This window comes from Lissotriton helveticus, chromosome 10 (genome assembly GCF_964261635.1).
Source record: "Lissotriton helveticus chromosome 10, aLisHel1.1, whole genome shotgun sequence".
NCBI classification, from domain to species: domain Eukaryota; kingdom Metazoa; phylum Chordata; class Amphibia; order Caudata; family Salamandridae; genus Lissotriton; species Lissotriton helveticus.
In genome coordinates this window covers 425,202,542-425,221,978 of record NC_136071.1, presented here as the reverse complement: position 1 = coordinate 425,221,978, position 19,437 = coordinate 425,202,542, and the positions used below count along the sequence as shown (strand labels likewise).

At 45.7% G+C, this 19,437-nt stretch overlaps 1 protein-coding gene and 1 long non-coding RNA gene across 7 annotated transcripts in view; one reads left to right on the top strand and one right to left on the bottom strand.

Annotated features, from left to right (window-relative positions):
• The window catches only part of LOC144784250 (uncharacterized), a 497,620-nt gene extending 478,186 nt beyond the window's left edge, over positions 1-19,434 (bottom strand). The window contains exon 1 of the long non-coding RNA XR_013601622.1: positions 18,900-19,434. This is a non-coding gene — a long non-coding RNA (uncharacterized LOC144784250). The remainder of the gene's footprint in view (positions 1-18,899) is intronic.
• Positions 1-19,437, top strand: part of UBN1 (ubinuclein 1) — an 810,192-nt gene that overhangs the window by 787,673 nt on the left and 3,082 nt on the right. The gene's annotated exons all lie outside the window — the stretch shown is intronic.

Here is a 19,437-nt window from a genome sequence, read left to right as displayed (position 1 = left end):
TCTGGGAGCCTACCAGCCACAATCTTTGTCTGTCTAGGAGCCTTTAACTCACCCTCAAGCCTTTTACCCCGCAGCCTGTGTCCGTCATGGAGTGTTTCTCCTAACGCAGCCTGTGTCCATCACGGAGTGTTTCTCCTAACGCAACCTGTGTCCATCATGGAGTGTTTCCCCTAACGCAGCCTCTGTCCAACATGGAGTGTTTCTCCTAACGCAGCCTGTGTCCATCGTGGAGTATTTCTCCTATTCCTGGCTTTGTTCTGCATGGCATCCTATCACTATTGTCTTAATTCATCTGAGGGTCTCTCTCACAAACATGCCTTTGGCTCTCTGTGAGCCTACAAGCCACAGTCTTTGTCTGTCTATGAACCTCTAACTCACCCTCAAGGGTTCTACCCCGCAGCATGTGTCCGTCATAGAAAGTTTCTCCTACCACAGTCTGTTTCCATCATGGAGTGTTTCTCCTAACGGAGCCTGTGTCCATCATGGAGTGTTTCTCCTAATGCAGTCTGTGTCCACCATGGAGTGTTTCTCCTAACGCAGCCTGTGTCCATCATGGAGTGTTTCTCCTAATGCAGCCTGTGTCCATCATGGAGTGTTTCTCCTAATGCAGCCTGTGTTCATCATGGAGTGTTTCTCCTAACGCAGTCTGTGTCCATCATGGAGTGTTTCTCCTAACTCAGTCTGTGTCCATCACATCATGGAGTGTTTCTCCTAACGCAGCCTGTGTCCGTCATGGAGTTTCTCCTATTCCTGCCTTTGATCCGCCTGGCATCCTATTACCATTGTCTTTATTTATCTACAGGGCTCTCTCCCAGACATGCCTTTGCCTCTCTGGGAGCCTACCAGCCACAGTCTTTGTCTGTCTAGGAGCCTCTAACTCACCCTCAAGGGTTCTACCCCGCAGCCTGTGTCCGTTATGGAGTGTTTCTCCTACCACAGTCTGTTTCCATCATAGACTGTTTCCCCTAACGCAGCCTGTGTCCATCATGGAGTGTTTCTCCTATCGCAGGCTGTGTCCATCATGGAGCGTTTCTCCTACCACAGCCTGTTTCCATCATGGAGTGTTTTTTCATAACGCAGCCTGTGTCCATCATGGAGTGTTTCTCCTAAAGCAGCCTGTGTCCATCATGGAGTGTTTATCCTAACGCAGCCTATTTCCATCATGGAGTGTTTCTCCTAACGCAGCCTGTGTCCATCATGGAGTGTTTCTCCTAACGCAACCTGTGTCTATCATGGAGTGTTTCCCCTAACGCAGCTTCTGTCCATCATGGAGTGTTTCTCCTAACGCAGCCTGTGTCCATCGTGGAGTGTTTCTCCTATTCCTGGCTTTGTTCCGCATGGCATCCTATCACTATTGTCTTAATTCATCTGAGGGTCTCTGTCACAAACATGCCTTTGGCTCTCTGGGAGCCTACCAGCCACAGTCTTGGTCTGTCTATGAGCCTCTAACTCACCCTCAAGGGTTCTACCCCGCAGCCTGTGTCCGTCATAGAATGTTTCTCCTGCCACAGTCTGTTTCCATCATGGAGTGTTTCTCCTAACGCAGCCTGTGTCTATCATGGAGTGTTTCTCCTAACGCAGCCTGTGTCCATCATGGAGTGTTTCTCCTAACGCAGTCTGTGTCCATCATGGAGTGTTTCTCCTAACGCAGCCCGCGTCCATCATGGAGTGTTTCTCCTAATGCAGCCTTTGTCTATCATGGAGTGTTTCTCCTACCACAGTCTGTTTCCATCATGGAGTGTTTCTCCTAACGCAGCCTGTGTCCATCATGGAGTGTTTCTCCTAACGCAGCCTGTGTCCATCATGGAGTGTTTCTCCTATCGCAGGCTGTGTCCATCATGGAGTGTTTCTCCTACCACAGCCTGTTTCCATCATGGAGTGTTTCTCCTAACGCAGCCTGTGTCCATCATGGAGTGTTTCTCCTAAAGCAGCCTGTGTCCATCATGGAGTGTTTATCCTAACGCAGCCTTTGTCAATCATGGAGTGCTTCTCCTAACGCAGTCTGTGTCCATCATGGAGTGTTTCTCCTATTCCTGCCTTTGATCCGCCTGGCATCCTATCACCATTGTCTTTATTCATCTAGGGGTCTCTCTCCCAAACATGCCTTTGCCTCTCAGGGAGCCTACCAGCCACAGTCTTTGTCTGTCTAGGAGCCTCTAACTCACCCTCAAGGGTTCCACCCCGCAGCCTGTGTCCGTCATGGAGTGTTTCTCCTACACACTCTGTTTCCATCATGGAGTGTTTCTCCTAACGCAGCCTGTGTCTATCATGGAGTGTTTCTCCTAACGCAGTCTGTGTCCATCATGGAGTGTTTTTCCTAACGCAGCCCGCGTCCATCATGGAGTGTTTCTCCTAATGCAGCCTTTGTCTATCATGGAGTGTTTCTCCTACCACAGTCTGTTTCCATCATGGAGGGTTTCTCCTAACGCAGCCTGTGTCCATCATGGAGTATTTCTCCTAACGCAGCCTGTGTCCATCATGGAGTGTTTCTCCTAACGCAGCCTGTGTCCATCATGGAGTGTTTCTCCTAACGCAGCCTGTGTCCATCATGGAGTGTTTCTCCTAACGCAACCTGTGTCCATCATAGAGTGTTTCTCCTAACGGTGTGTGTCCATCATGGAGTTTTTCTCTTAACGCAGCCTGTGTCCATCATAGAGTGTTTCTCCTATTCAGGCCTTTGATCCGCCAGGCATCCTATCACCATTGTCTTTATTCATCTATGGGTCTCTCTCCCAAACATGCCTGTGCGTCTCTGGAAGCCTACCAGCCACGGTCTTTGTCTGCCTGGGAGCCTCCAACTCACCCTCAAGGGTTCTACCCCGCAGTCTGTGTTCATCATTGCTCAATTTCTCCACTATGTCTGCTCTTACTTCTACAGAGAAGTTTTCACCACTGCCTGTTTCCATTGTCGGTCTTTTCAAGTCAAGTCAAGTCAAAACAGCTTCATTCGATGTAAAATGTACAACCATAAAAGCATACTTATAACAGAAAATCATTAAAATACAATATACAAGTTTGAAAAATGTCAGTTCATATACAATTGATTTTTGTAGAGACATCAAGGGATCATTGTTCAACGTAAACATATTAAAGGGTCAGGGAGGGCTGTATACAAGGGGAAAAAAATCCAAATATCATACAATAATTTCATGAAAATATCAGTGCTATAAAACATTATTAAATACAGCAATAGATACAATATATTCATTATGCAAACCAATGCACGATATACAAAGCTGTATATTAAAAAATGTAATTGAAAATAATTTACATCTGATTTAGCACCTTCACTTAGGGCAAAATACAATAAATTCATGACAGGGTAGATGATGTGCAAACAAATGCATAATGTGCAAGGCTCCATAATAAGACCACTTCACAAAAGTAACTAGAGTCATTCTACAAATTTCATGTCTACACTTGTTGATAACGCAGCTAGTTACTCTCGTCAGGTTTCTCATTTAGTAATGCGTCTAAATATGCTAAATCCTTTCTTTTCCTAACCCCCCTCACTATAAAGCGGATTACAGTGTATACGGTCTTTTTTTTTTGTAACTCTTTTTATTATCAATAAAACAAACAAACAAGGCATAAAAGGCAATACAGCTGGATACGTGTTCAAGGAGGAAGGAAGGTGCATTACAATTTAATACAAATCATCAGTGCGAGGGGGAGGGCAGGGGGGGAATTAGGATCACAGTACATTGAGGCTTAAACAACACTGGGAATGTCGGGTCAGGGGGAAAGAGGAACATCCGGAATATCCTCGAGGGGAGGCGTACATATATCGCCTCGGTAGGAGTTCCATGGGCCCCAGATTTTACCCCACTTCTTAGGTCTGCCGCGTGCAACATACACTGTCTTCTCTCTAAACATACACCAGTCCATGTTTTCCTTCCATGCCAAGACCGTGAGCGGTCTCTGGGAACCCCACAACTGCGCAATATCTCTCTTGGCGACCATATTCCCAAGGGTCGCCCACTGAGTCTGCGCCACATCATAATCAGTCGGTTCCCAAACATTCAACAAACAACGCCTGGCTTCAGGCAACAGTGCAACACCCGTGACCTCCTCCATCACAGCATGCACGCGATTCCAAAACACCACCACTTCCGGACACTCCCAAATTATGTGGAGGAAAGTACCAATTAAACCGCATCCACGCTTACACAACCCATCCACAGAATAACCCATACGAATCAGGCAAGGGCCGGTCATATAAACCCGATGCAGGATCTTAAGCTGTACGAGTCGGAGACGGGCCGGAATCGCTCCCTCCTTAGGTGAGGATATCGCCGATTGCCAGTCCTCATCATCCAACTCTAGACCGTCACTGGTCCAGACCTCTCTGAGTTGCGCCAACAGGTCGACTCGATCGTTAATCAATTTCTTGTATATCAAAGAAATAGTGCTGTCGGGAACATATCCGTCGAGCACCCGATCTTCGAGTGGGGATGACTCCGGGATAACAATACCTTCAGGAAAAACCGAACTTAACGCGTGGCGAATCTGTATATAACGGAAGAACTCCTTGTCACTCAGCTCATATTCTACCTTCAACTCCTCAAAGGTCTTAATCCTACCCTTGGCCCAGAGATCACTCACCTTGCAAATACCGATCACATCCCACTTCTCAAAACCTTTCGTCCTCCAAAGGCTGCCTAGTCTTTCAGACGCATAGAGCGTAGTCGCCCGGGTCAGTCGATACCTCCATCCCATTGCCGCATTCGCACATTGCCACACTCGCACCGCTATCTTAGTGGATCCCGAAAGTTTCCCTCCAGCAGATTTGGAATAAAGCGCCCTGTTATAATCTCCACCCGGTAGCAGCCACTTATCCATCTCAAACGCAGGATTTAACGCAGGACTGTACATGCCATGATTAATCGCTCCCAACTGAGAGGCCCAATAGTATCGCCTAATGTCCGGAAGCGCGATACCGCCGTCATACCAGGGAAGCTCAGCTTGGCGAGGGCGATATGCGAACGCCCATCCCATATCAACCGCCTCTGCAAACTCTCCACCTCCCGGAAATAGCTCGCCGGAATGACATCAAACGTGTTCTGGAGCGCGTATAAAAACCACGACAAGGACATCATTTTGAAAAGAGCTGCACGCCCGAGGGGGGACAACGGCAGTTTGCGCCAGGCCACAACGTCAGATTTTAACCGTTGGAGCGGAGGAAGCACATTACGATCGTAACGGACCCCGTGGTCCAATGTAATAAAGACCCCCAAATACTTAAATCCCATCTGCGTTACTTGTATGGGGCAACCGCGCGGCAAAGAGGGAGTGTCACCCGAGAGTTCGTAGACACAGGACTTGGTCCAATTAATCACAAGGCCGGAGTTCCTCCCGAACGAGTTCAACACATCAAACAGTACAATCAACGACTTTCGAGGCGAAGTGAGATACAACAAGATGTCATCTGCATAGAGTGATATTCGATCCTCAATGTCTGGGGTCCACTGAATACCCCTCATCGATGGCTCCCACCGCAGCCAAGCAGCCAGGGGTTCCAAGCGAGGGCAAAAGTAGAGGGGACAAAGGACACCCCTGCCGCGTGTCCCTCCCAAGAACAAAGGACTTAGAAACCCGACCATTCACCACAATCTGAGCCAGTGGTTCCTCATACAAAAGTTTCACGCAGCCAATGAAACCAGAACCGAAACCAAACTTTGCAAGGGTAGCCCAAAGATACGGCCATTCCACTGTATCAAAGGCCATCGTAGCATCCAAGGAAGCCAAGATGGCCGGTTCACGCAGTGAAGCTGCTCTCGCGAGAACGCCATTCAAGCGCCGCAAGTTCAATGCTGTATTTCGATGTGGAATGAAACCAGATTGATCCGGATGGATCAGGTCACCAATCACTTTTATTAAGCGGTTTGCCAGCAACTTTGCGAGAATCTTGGGCTCCGCATTTAGAAGCGAAATAGGCCTATAAGATGCACAGCGATCCCGCGGCTTCCCTTCCATATGAATCACCACAATGGTCGCAAGTCGCTGATCACGGGGGAGGGAGACGATGTCTCGCGATTCCAGGAACATATCACGAAGATACGGCGCCATTTTGTCAGGACGCAGCTTGTAAAGCTCGATGGGGAGACCATTAGGGCCCATAGCTTTTCCGGAACGGACAGAACGAATAGCGAGTGCCACCTCGTCAACCGAAAGTGCTGCGTCCATCAGGTCCCTATCTGAATCCGACAGGCAAGGCAACGCAATATCTCGTAATAGCAGATGCAAGTCTTCCTCTGGCCTATCGGAAACTGGGGAATACACATTTCGAAAATGTTCAGCAAAACACTCAACAATCTCGACAGGGTCAGTCACTCGCACTCCATCAGTTCTCTCAATCACAGGAACCACACAATTCGCCCTCTCCCTTCTGTCTAACCAAGCAATCAGTTTCCCAGCCTTGTCTCCCACATCATATAGCCGTCCCTGCCGCTCTCTACTCATAACTCTAGCAGCGTCAGTTACCAACGCCCTATAATCAAGTTGTTTGAGACTGAGGACATGAACCCTATCATGAGTGATACCCAACTCCAAATCCCCTTCCAGCTCAGCTATTTCGGTCTCGAGGCGGACCACCGCCTTATTTTTGCTTTTCTTGGCACCAGCGATTAACGATAACGCCTGTCCAAGGATAACCGTCTTGAAAGCCTCCCACAGTGAAACAGAAGAGGACACAGACCCCACATTCTCAGCAAAATACTGATCAAGAGACTTGACCAACTCTGCCCGGGTTTTGGGGTTACGGAGATACCAAGGATTAATCGGGGCCACTCGACCCTCAGCCCCCATCTTCGTGTCCATCAAAAGCCACAGTGGGGAGTAATCTGAAATACCCCGAGCCAGGTGTCTAACTTCCCTAACTGACGAGGCCTGTGCTGCCGGCATCAAGACATAGTCAAGTCTAGAATGACTACCGTGAGCACCAGAGTGGAAGGTGTATTGCGCCTGTCCCGGATGCAGCAGCCTCCAACAATCTACCAGTCCCAGCGTCTCCAGAAAGCCACTCAGCCAAGACTGTGATCTTGTGAGGTCCCTGGGGGGGTAGCGGTCCTCCCTACCAGAGACGACAGAATTGAAATCTCCACCCATCACTAGAATGCCATCTGGAAGCCCCAGAACTACTCTCCCCAAATCAGCAAAAGTCGTAGTCTGCAGACCAGGTGGGACATATACAGAAAGCAGTGAAATAGTCTTCCCCTCCCACCTACCAGTGAGAGCAGCATAGCGCCCCCTGTCGTCAAGGAGTATGTCCTCTATCTCCAGGGGGAGGGAGCTCTTAACTAGAATTCCCACCCCCCTAAAACCAGTAGTAGCATGGCATGTGTTTCCGATTAGATGTGTCTCTTGCAGTAACACTACATCAGGGGAGAGGCGTCTCAGCAGTTGCAACACTACCCCACGTTTTATCCTATCCCACAACCCGTTAACATTCCAACACAGTAACTTCAACCCCCTACCCCCATCCCAGAAGTGAATGCAGAACCCACCCCACAATGAACACAACACCCAGATCCAGAAGTAAAACAATACGTTGCCTTGAGAAAAAAATGAAACACACCCAAACCCCCCCCCACCTCCCAACAAATACCCGATACAACCCCCCCCCCACCCTGCACCCCTGCGTTAGACTCAAAAGCCACCCCAACTTGCAGTGTGCCTGTGGCCCTAACATTAACTATTCTACAACAAGCATTAAAAATGCAATAGGTCTCGCCTTTTATTAAGTTAAAGCCACTAGTATATGTAGTAGACCTTTGTACTTCCTATCATTCCTATATGATTCTTAGAGTTTATCCATTTGTATCTCTTCCTTGAGTGACTTTACAACTTGTACATTTGCAATTTTTTCTATGTGTATCTCTTCCCTGTGTGACTTTACAACTTGTGCATTTGCAATTTTTTTTTCCTGTTTGTATCTTCTATGTAACTCACGTAATCCTAAATCCTCATGTATGGCAACTGGTTCTTTTGTAAAGCGCTCTGACACCTTCAGGTAATGTTCGCTATAGAAAATCGCATTAAATAAATAAATAAACTGGAGATTCATTGAGCAGAAACTAGACTTCTTTTTTACCATGCCATTAACCAACACACTGGCAAACCCGTACATAAATCTCGTATCTTGTGCTGCCGCGCGGGCCACACACCTCGACGGAGATCAATGGCGGCCACTGCTCGCGTTTGATCAGTTTGTGGTGGGAGCTCTCGCCCACCTGCTTTCATCTCTCTCCAGAAACCTGCAGGTGCGTAACGGCAGCGGGGGCCGCCATGCTCCCCCCATGGCGCCGCCTGACAACGACGCATTCAGCTCCCCCCGCCTCACACGCACCAGAGAACTGCAAATAGCACGTTGAGGTCTGTAGGTGTCTCCCGCTCATGGGGCAGCCCACCTACACATAGACACATGCTCGCGGCGCACCACCCACCGAGGTGGAAGGAAGACCTCCATCTTGTGGCAGGGGCAGCCACGAGTGATGTTTACAAAGTCGTGTGCAAACAGCCAAGCACTGTTAGGAGGGACGGCTCGAGAGGATGTCAGTTGGACAGTTATAGATGTTTTCTAATGACTCTCTTGCAGAGTTGCCACCTACAGAGCGGCCGTCAGAGCTCCGTGTTTGCAGTCCTGGATGCTACAGGAGCACAAGAAACAGTTCAGAAAGTGGCTTATCAAATAAACGAGTACAAAGTAAAATCCATCAATCGCAGAAGAACCATCATGTGAAATATGCATAGCTCTGATACAATAACAGAAAAACAAACCTGAGGTCTGGGGGAATAAATTGTGTGTATTGTGAGATAATCAGGTTGAACATGTGACTGCCTATTTGGTAGGTTAAAGAAAAAAAAGCAGGCGCTGCCCGGTTGAGGAGCGAAGAAGCCCCTCCCGCCCGGCGTCAACGAGTCTTCCGTTTCTAGGCAACGGCCCCACCGGCACCAATCCCAGCGCGGCTCCTCGTCTGACGTCAGAGGAGCTGCGCTTGGGATTTCTGAGGCTCCCGAGGTTCCCGGGCTGCGGCGGTGTTTACGGGGAGGCAACTTTTAATTTCCCTACAATGCCGCTGTGGGAGGCGGCGGTGATTTCAGACAGCGCTCCTTCTGGCACAGAGCTCCACAGTGCCTTCCCATGCGTAAGGGGAGAGGAGCCCGGTGAGTGGGGTTGAGGGTGGGGGTGTACGCGCGTGTGTCTGTTTGAGTGTGTCTGTGCGTGGGTGCGTGCGTGTGTCTGTTTAAGGGGGGTGCGTGTGTGTATGCAGCGTGTGTCTGTTTAAGGGGGGGTGCGTGTGTGTATGCAGTGTGTGTATGTGTGCATGCGTGAGAGTGGCTTTGTTTGCGAATGGGAATATGAGGCACGGCGACGTGCGCGCTCCCGAGGTTAAATCTCGGCCAGGAAAAGCGCGTGGAACTCTGCTGTCCACATTCCCCCAAAAGTAACTACATAAGTTGTCTCGCCCTAGACAGCAAAGCTTTGCTTTGCTTTCGTCTAGGCGAGACCTAAAAAGAAACCCGGAGGAGGAAAGAGTCCCACTCCCCCCGCCACCCCTGGGTATACCACCATAAGTAACGCAAGTGTAAAAGTCATCGAACCACAACTGCAAGTTATGTACAACGTCCGGAAACCAGCAACCATTTCTCATTCCTGCTCCAATGGGCCACCTTCAGCTCCTCCAGAATGTTCCATGCGATCACGCTGCGTAGGCAAGGTATCAAGCCAGTCACTCACTCTCTCAGGGCGGTCAAAGAAAAACGTCCGATCCTCGTATTCAACACGCAGCCGAGTTGGGAAGAGCATCGCGTATTTCATACCCATGTCCCTCAGTCGTCGCTTCACCCCCTGAAACCCCCTCCTTTGCTTCTGAACGAACTGGGTGAAGTCTGGGTAGAAGCTCACCGTAGTGTTTTCGAACTTCGTGGGGCCTCCCACCCGTGATGCCTGCAAGATAGCGTCTCTATCCCTGAAGTTGAAAATCCTGGCGATGATAGGCCGCGGAGGGGCACCCTGCTTCGGCTTCCCCCCCGGTACTCTGTGTGCGCGTTCCTCCGCAAAGAAGTTGCTCAGGCCTTTGGGGGCGAGATGATTGAGGATGAGGTCCTCCACAAGGAGATCTGCAGCAGGTTCTTCCGATTTTTCAGGGACCCCAATAATACGTACGTTATTGCGTCTGGCCCGACTTTCAAAATCCTCCAGCCAACGAGCAAAGAGATCATTGGAGGATCGTAGGTTGCGAACCTCCATCTGTAAATCGGACACATCAGTCGTAAGGCTGGAGGTCTTCAAATCTAAGGATTTGACCTTTTCGTTAGTCTTTGATAAGTCCACTCTGATCAAATTGACGTTGATTGCCACAGTGTCAAGCTTGAGGGCCAGAGCCTCATATTGCTGGCAAATGGAGGTCTTCATGCTAGCAATGGCGCCCATGACATCCTGTAGAGTCAAATCATCCGCCGCGGCTAAGCCGTCACCTGCCTATTCCAGAGACCTACTCGCCCCACCGGGGGACCCTTTAGGATGGGTATAGCGATCCATAACATTCGATTGAATGGTACCCCCCCCCCCCCGGTGAATGTTCTTGGTCTTTCGTTTCTCGCTATCGGGTTTGCCCGCCATAGTGGGTGTTGCGCCCCAGAGTGGCCTTTGAGACCTGGTAAAAATGGCTCCACACGAATCACCCACCGGGATCTCCAAAAGCGAATTTCAGCAGGATAGCACCACAACCAAAAACACTCAGCAGTTGGCACACGGTGAAGTTGCGGAGTCCGGCTGCATCCCAGGGCTACCAGAGCGATCTTGCGATCGGAGGAGGCCGAGGAACCAAAAACTAAACCGAAACTTAACTCCAAGGTTATGAACAGAGCCCCGCAGGTCGTTGTTGTTCAACTACTGCCTGGGCACCATGATGACTCGAGCCCCGGGTAGCTCCGTGGAGCAGGCCACAAAAGTTCAAAGTATCGTAGTTGCGGTTCCCGGAGCCCAAATCGATTTTTGAAAGCAGCTATTATATCAGCTGGGTTGCGTCTTCAATAACCCGTCTTCTTGGTCAGGATAAAATTCAGGATAGATGCGGAAGGTGGCGAGGGTCTCGGGAGCCCTGTGCTCACGCGGCCATCTCGGATGCGCGCGAAGCTCCTCCTCCCTGTATACGGTCTTAATGTTATCCAGGCTACATGGAAAGTTAAAAGCATTTTTATAATCATAAAGCCTATTAGTTAGGAAAATTGGTTTTAAAACAGATTTCCGAATATCGCTATACAAGGTGCAGAATAATATAAAATGTAGTGTGGACTAGGGGGTTCTTTCCATTACATGGGCAATTTGGTAAATTATAAGTAGGCTGTTCGTAATTCGATTTAAACCGACTCTGACCGAGAGTACCCTACAGGATGAAAATCAGCTGACATGGTTAAAACCGAGTGTCACTGAATTTCATAGTTGTTCTGCCACTTGATGGAGCCAAAGCATTTGAAACAATTGGCCTGCCTGTGGTGGCCCGGCGCAGAGGTGTCAGGGGAAAAAAAACACTGTTACTGCACTGGGGAGCCGAGGTGTGAATGGCCGGATGGCCAGAGCAACACCCGGCCCCCTGCCTGGCTCGCGTGGGGGGGGGGGAAATGTTGTGGTCTGCCTTCTGTTTTATTGCGGCTGCACCAAGTACTTAACAGGTCTTTAAAAAGACCATTTACAGAACGAGGCTTTGTTGTTATTTCGTCCCTTCTTAGAGCCCCTGCAGCTACACTCGTACATGGAGAACAGCTAGAGATCGAGCACTCCGCTAAAAAACAAAGGTCATTCATTTTTTTTCCTAATTCACATGTGCGTGCTTTTTTGTTGGGAATACAAACGCGAGACTGCTTCATACATTATTCGCTATATAATCACAGATCCGTTCTGTGATTATACAGTGAACAATGTATGGCGCAGAAGGGGTTAACCTCTTCGCAGTGCCAAAGTAATTAAACAAACTTTTGTTGGACAGACATTTCCGCAGCTGTTTAAAGCTTGCAAAGTTTACAACGGTAACACATTTCGCAGATATGTGAGATTACAAAGTTTGGTATTTTCACAGAACTTCACACACCTCGAATTTAAAATGTAAGAGTTTTGTTTTAATTTTCATAAAAAGCCCTCCCGTTAGCTGCAGTCTTCCGTTTAGAGATACATCAATTCTTCTCAACTTGTGCAAGTCCACAGTCAGTGAGAAATGTGCGCTGTTTGTTAACAAAGGTGGGGGTAGTTTGGCAAGAATTGGGTAAACTGGGAACATGCTCAGAGCTTGTCTAAGAGTGGTCATCGGTGACATAGTTGTGGCATGACAGATGTGCACTCTGACAACATTAAGGGTCTGAACGGAAGACAACCAGAAGAGGTGGCTGCAGGAGAAGGAAATTACCACTCCGGGAGTGAATTGAAGGGTTCAGCACCACCTTGGACATTTGTGAAGGGGTCGTTTAGGCAACTTGGATTTTATCGTAGTCAAAAACACAGGCAACTATGACTTGTAAGATTTATGCAGTTGAGGCCTGCAACTTCTTTCAAGCACTGTCAATTACAGAATGTAGTCTTTGGGAAGTTAGCGGGGAACTTTTGGATATTTTGATGTGTAATCTGTTCACAAAGAAAACAGCTCTAATGTTGTGTTGGTGATTTGTAGCATTCGTAAACCTGTAAAACCAGCATTTGCAATGCAATCGGTCTCACTTTTGGGGCCCGTATATGTATTTAGCTATGCAGCACATTAGCCTGGGTGCTGAAACATCTACTGTTGTTTAACATGGAGGGAAAGTAAGCGCCAAACTTATATACAGCAGACCTTTGTTTAATAGACAAAAAGCAAGGCACATTAAAACAAGCGTGGCAGAGGCGGCCCACAGCACCCTGAAATCAAGCACTCAAAAAAGTACACCTATCGGCTAAGCCAATGCTTGTTTTCAGTTTGCCATGCAGTGCTCTTCGGGGTTTGGAGTGCTATCCAGTGCATGCAGTGGATTCCCGATGCCAATTGTTTCTAAAATTCGTTTTCCAAGTAAGAAGACCCTCATGACAACTTTAACAGCCATGCTTTTTCCCAGACCCGATACTTAAGTAGCTATGTACTTCACAGATTAGAAGCCCATTTACTGTAGCATGGTTTATCTGTTGTAGCTCTTTTGTATAGTGTAAAAGACAATGGGCTATGATTTTAATATCAAATGCAAACAACATGAATGCATTATTACTAGCAACACGCAGATATCTTATTCTAATTACCTGTCTAGCGATTAAAAGCAAGGAAAGTGAAAAGGAGCCAAATTGAAAACTATTAACCTGTCTTAACGCCGAGTAGGTTGAGCTATTAACAGCCCGCATGCTAAGTTTGTCTATACCAGTAAAACCAAAAACAGTCGGTCCAGAAGGTGTTGGTGCCCAAGACATTCAGGGGTCGTGCTATATCTGTACCCGCATGTGTTGTGTCGTTCATTGTGTATACCCTGCGCGAAGTTCTGTATTTTCCTTTTTCATCCTTAATTAGAAGTAAAGAAGTGAAATATGCATTTCAAAGTGAATTCTTTTAGGGCTCCTCCTCTGACGTGCAACGTCACGCCAAACAAAGATGGCTTCGGCCTGTCCATATGGGCCGTCCTAAAAGTGGACAAGGCTGTCACCAAGAAGCCTTTTTTCTAATCACGCGCCACTGTTTACCATAAACGATGACGCGAGCCAGTGGGAAACAGGGGCAGGGCTTCAAGTTATTTCTGAATTGGTATTGATTGCTAGACCCTTCTGAATCCTTGTTTAAAGCTAAAGTTAAAGTATGCACCCAGTTCTCCGCATGTTGCAGAACCTGTACCAGAGAATCTTAACCTTTAGGTGCACCAGTATTGGCATAGAAAGCTACGTCAGTGGCCAGAGTTGGCAAATTGTGTACTGGCTGTTTTGGCATTGCCAGTCTCAAGTGCCAATGTCGAGAGGGCCTTTTAACAAATAAAAGCTTATATGGAAAGGAAAGAGAGAGCACTAATGACCAAAGACTCACTGAAGAAATATTGTATAGTGTACTACAATAAGTTCGACTTGTAAAAATGTATTTGGACCTCATATGCACTGTATGGGCACTGTCTATATACCATGCATCAACGAAGAGAGCAAGCAATAATTAAAGCAAAGCGTTCTATAAACACCGGTAAAACACTGTTTCAGGTGTTTTTTATGGCGCGATAATGTGTAACCACTGAAAAGCACTGTTTTTTTGAGGTATTGAAATCACGGGAAAACACTGAAAAAACACCACCAGAATTTACCAAAAATAGAAACTGAAAACAGGAAAGCCTAATTATAAGACTACTTTTCTTCATCAAAGAATGCGGTTATATAATGTAATGTGCCAAATCTAAGCCTTGTTAGATAAAATCTGTGTTGGGTATTTCTTACCATTGTAAGATATGACTGTATACCCAGCACAGAGGGGATTTCACAATAGATAGTAACACTATGTTTTTGTCTAGCATCGTCAGTTCTATCACAGTCCCTGGCAGAAATATATTTTAACTTCAAATCATTTTTACTAATGTTTTGGATAGATACCTGGTCCCATTTCATAGTCTATTGTACAATATGTTAGTAAGTTGTGAATATACTCTAGCCATGGGATTTTTTTCCAATGATCAAGGGCCAGGCAGTCCTTTGTTAGATCCTTGGTGAATTGTGTCTCTTCTTTCACCCACAGACCTCGCCAGAATGTGAGTCCTGCTATACTGATGGTATCACTTATGTATGATGCAGACAATTCTTTGTGTACAATATAATTAGCTGTTGATTTTGGAACCACCAGCACTCTTTTAAAAAACATTTTTTCTTGTATTTCTCGGGTCGTCATGTTTGCTCTCCCCCATATTGCAGCCCCATAACAAACACCAGTCACACACTTAGTTCTGTACAAAGTGAGTATTTCCCATGCAGGTTTATTTCCCAATTTAGCTGAAAATCTAAAGATTCCCTCAGTGATTTTTAAAAATTTCAAATTACATGATTCAATGTGAGGTTTCCAGCTACCCTTTCTATTAAAAAGAAGGCCCAAATAAGAAAAAGTTGGGACTCTACTAAAACTACTCCTCCCACATGGTGTTGTCTATGCTTCAGTTTGATGTTTCCACATGTCATGACAAAAGTGTTAATACGGTTTAGCTGTGAATCCTTTTCTGACATCTACTGAGCAAATTTCTCAATTAGACATTGTAGTCCATTCGCTGTCCTTGATGAAAGGACAGCGTCATCGGCATAGAGTAATTCTAGCGTAGTATGACTACCTACTTTTGGGCTGTCTTCATTTTGCTTCTTTAAAAAAGGGTCCACATTATTGATCTATAAAGAGAACAGCAGTGGCCCAGTACACAACCTTGGCGTATTCCTCTTGTAACCCTAAAATCCTGTGTACATTTACCCTTTGTTCCGAATCGTACTCTTGAAGTTAAAAAGGTATAAATCTGGGATAAATATATAATGATATCATTTGGTGCTCCTAACTCTTTTACGGTTTGCCACAGCGTGATTAACGAGGTTGAACGCACTTGTGAGGTCTACAAAACAAAGATTTAGAACCCCCTCCCTAGCTAGAGTATATTTTCCTATTAGGAGCTCCAAATTTAAACACTGTTCTACCATTCCAATTCCTCGTCTGAACCCATACTTGGCTTCTGAGAGAATATTATTCTTATTAACCCATTCTTCCAACCTCCCTAGGAGAATCCTTCCCATTAACTTTGACGTTGATTCCAGAAGGGATATGGAGCGGTAGCAATTTGCCTTCCCTCTGTCTCCCTTTTTAAAGATGGGTACAATGATACTTTGTGCCCATGATGCAGGTAGGACCCCCCCTATAGCAGCATTAAAGACTTTTAATAAAATGGGGGACCAAAAATCCTTGTCACTTTTAAAGACATCAATGGGTACCCCATCTGGTCCTGCGGCTTTCCCACTAGCACTTTTTTTTTGTAGGGTGGTTTTAATTTCCAGTGATGTAATTGGCAAAGATTTTTCAGGTTCAACTAATATGAAATTGCTATTATTTATTGTAGTTAAACTAGCAGTATCTGGTTTAAAAATACACTCAAAATGTGTGATCCAATATTCTGGGGGTACAGCAATTTCTATTTTCGATGTTGTATTATCTTTAAATAAAGGGTGGTCAATGTATGCCAGAATATAGCCGCATTTCTAGTTTCAGCGGCCTGAATTAGAGTCACACAAGCATCCTCCCAGATTTCACTTTTCCTTTGATTTAAAGTTCTTTTATCATTTTCCTCAGGGTGCTTATTTTGGCACAGTCCTTTGGTTTTAATTTAGGGCTGTTTTTAAATCCCTGTTTAGCCTTGAGCATTCTCTGTTGAACCATCTAGGGTTATTATCACGTACCGTTATCTTCTTTTTCAGGGTTAAATCGCTCGCTATTTCGGTAATAATATTGCAGAAGGCATTTATAATTAACATATCTATAGAGGAGCTATTCATACAGGTGGCAATATCTCTTTGTTTTTTCCCTCCTAAATTATACAAAAAAATGGTTGGATCTACACCTAACCATTTAATGGATACTCCATTATTTCCTTGGAGTTTTATGTCTGTATGTGTAGTCTTACCCCTGGGTTGATGAGCCAGGCCAAGTCTCAGCGTCTGTATTAATGGATGATGGTCATTAAGCAGATTTTCGTTAATTAGGGATTCGATCACCAAAACAGTTGCTAAAACCACATTGCTCTCCCACTAAAATATCCCAAATTTCACAATTGAAATCACTTCCCCAGATAAGTATATACTCCCCTCCCAATTCCTTTACAACGTGATCTAGATCAACATCTAGGGCTTTGATTACCCTTGATCTAGTACTATTGAAAATATGATTATAAAAATTAATCAAAACAATTGTCTGTTTCCCTTCCGAATGTAGGTGTATCAGCTGGTAATATTGTGACTTGATATTAACATCCTTCACTAGCAGGGGCGCAGTAACTGCTATTTACGTTGCTAAGACTCCTTTTGCTTCCCTCTTCTTGAGGGACTGGCATTAGTGCAAATTACTTTAAAACCATTTATAAAAAAGAGCTCAGTATTCCATGTTTCCTGTATCATAATTACAGCACACCTTCATCATTATTTATCTTATTTTAATTCCTGCTACGTTCCAAGACATAATATTCGAGGACCTATGGGCTTGTGACAGCTCAAAACCACATCTTCCATATCCCAAGTGAGGGTACCTAAGGTATTATCTTTATTATCAGCTATTAGTTTGTGTTGGTCGTCACTAAATAATTGGGAGCACAAAACACCATCTAACTTGTTTGCAGAGCTGTTAGAAACGTTATCCTTAATGTGGACTACCATATCGCATCGGTCCTCAATAGGTATTTGTGCGCTCAAACAGCCATCTAACTTATTTACCTTTACATTAACATCAAGCTCATTTGCAGTGGGATTGTGCTCTAGCAATCTATCAGAAACAATTTCTTCATTTTCCCTGAATCAATCAATCTCACTACAAGATCTAAGCAATTCATACCTATTGTAAGTAGGGATATTTAAAATCGGTCTGCGCAAATTAAAACTATTTGCCTTTGTATTGACATAATTTGGCCTATAAAAATAGCCCAGTGGGACAGCACTTATACATTCCATCATATTAGAATTCATTTTCATAGCATTATTTGCAAATATCTCCATCAAGTCTTCTACCAAATTTCTACTACTAAAGTTCACCACTACACAGTGTCCTGCACATTGTTTCCCAGAGCTACCCACCCAGCTCACTCGCCTCAACATTATAATGTTTTGTTGTAATACATTGATGTCGGTATTCATATTTACAGTAAGCCAGTGTGTCACTTGATTTTCTTGTTTCTCATAGGATTCATGGATCTTATTTACCAACCTGGGCACATTTTTAAGAATGATGGAGGGAGAAGATGTAAAGGACCATCTGAAGTGTTGCCTAAATTCATAGTCCTATTTGGTTTCTCCATTTTATAAATTTCTTTTGTTACCTTAGGAGGAGTTTTGAGATCAGTAGCCGACCTTTGGGTTTGGATAGATGGCATGCTGTCCCTTGATGGAAGCTTGGTAGGAACCATTCCTTGTTTAATTTGGGTAATAACTGTGGTACCACCATCCTCCTTTTGCCTGATTAGTGGGTTATCATCTGAAGTTGGTAATCTCTGATTTTTTGAGGCAAATAGTCCCGACACCAAGTCTGCTAAAAAACTTACATCTTTCTGGACCAGTTTTATCTCAGACATAACACGACGTTCAATACTGTCCAATTTTGAATGTACTTTTTAAAATCATATCTCAAAGTTATGCTTCCCTTGTAGACTCTCAATTGCATTAGTCTCTCCCTTTGGCGTTCCTTCGGGTTTGCCACCTTTCTTTACCTTCTGTTTTGGTCTGGGTTTCATAACCTGGCTTTCCTCAGAACTTTTCTTCGTTTTTGGCAGTCGTTTAGCTTTTTTTTGCTGGTGGGGAGACTAGAGTTGTATTATCGGATAGTTCTGAAATCTCTACTGGTGATGTTACGCTGCATGGATTGTCCCTACTATTTGGCATGTCCTTTTTATTTGCAGTATTACCCACTGGCGCTATCTCAGACTCTAGCGCCTTCTCACTATTTATTGTCTCATGTATTATTAGGTCTTGACTTGCTTTGGTACCGGTGCCGAGACCAGCAGAGCAGCATCTAACACAGTCTTAGTCACTGCCAAATGTTCCTTCACAAGGACGATCTCATTGTCAATCATTCCCACTGCTGATTTTAGATATTTCGTAATCGGCATGTTATCAGAGTGTGACTTCCCCAGCGATTGTGGTTGCTTCCTCCTACCCATTTTGGACCAATTATACAGTTGAAATAACGCCTTACCAGTCTCTTACTTGAAATCCTTTGACACAACCAAGAGGGATGGCCCAGCCCTGCCTTCTCCTGTCGCCGAGGGGCGCATACGGGCTGTGGGAGCCTTGGCCGTTATTTAAGCGCCTCCTGGCGCTCACCTCAATGTCGGCGGCATGCGTGCCGCAAGGGATGCAGGGAAATGGAGTTCTTCTGTTTACCCCGCAAACCGGCAATCAGCAATCCAAACCGGTAATCAGCAATCCAAACCGATAATCCGGCGAGACCAGTGGGCAAACACAGCAGACTGCAAAGGCTCATCCAGTCTTTAAGGACTTATTGGAGGGTTGATTTGTCCCTTCTGCCTTCTGCTTTTTTCAACCCCAACCACGCTCCATCTTGCCCAAACACCGAAGCACAAATATTTCATGTCGGTCTTTTCACTTCATTACTTTCCCTTCGACTGTTCATGTGTTTTTTAGCTTTAGTTCTATACTATACGCTGTTACACTGTCTTGACTTCTAACCCGGTGGTAGTCCTTTACGTTGCCCTCTTTTCTTGCGTAAGCCC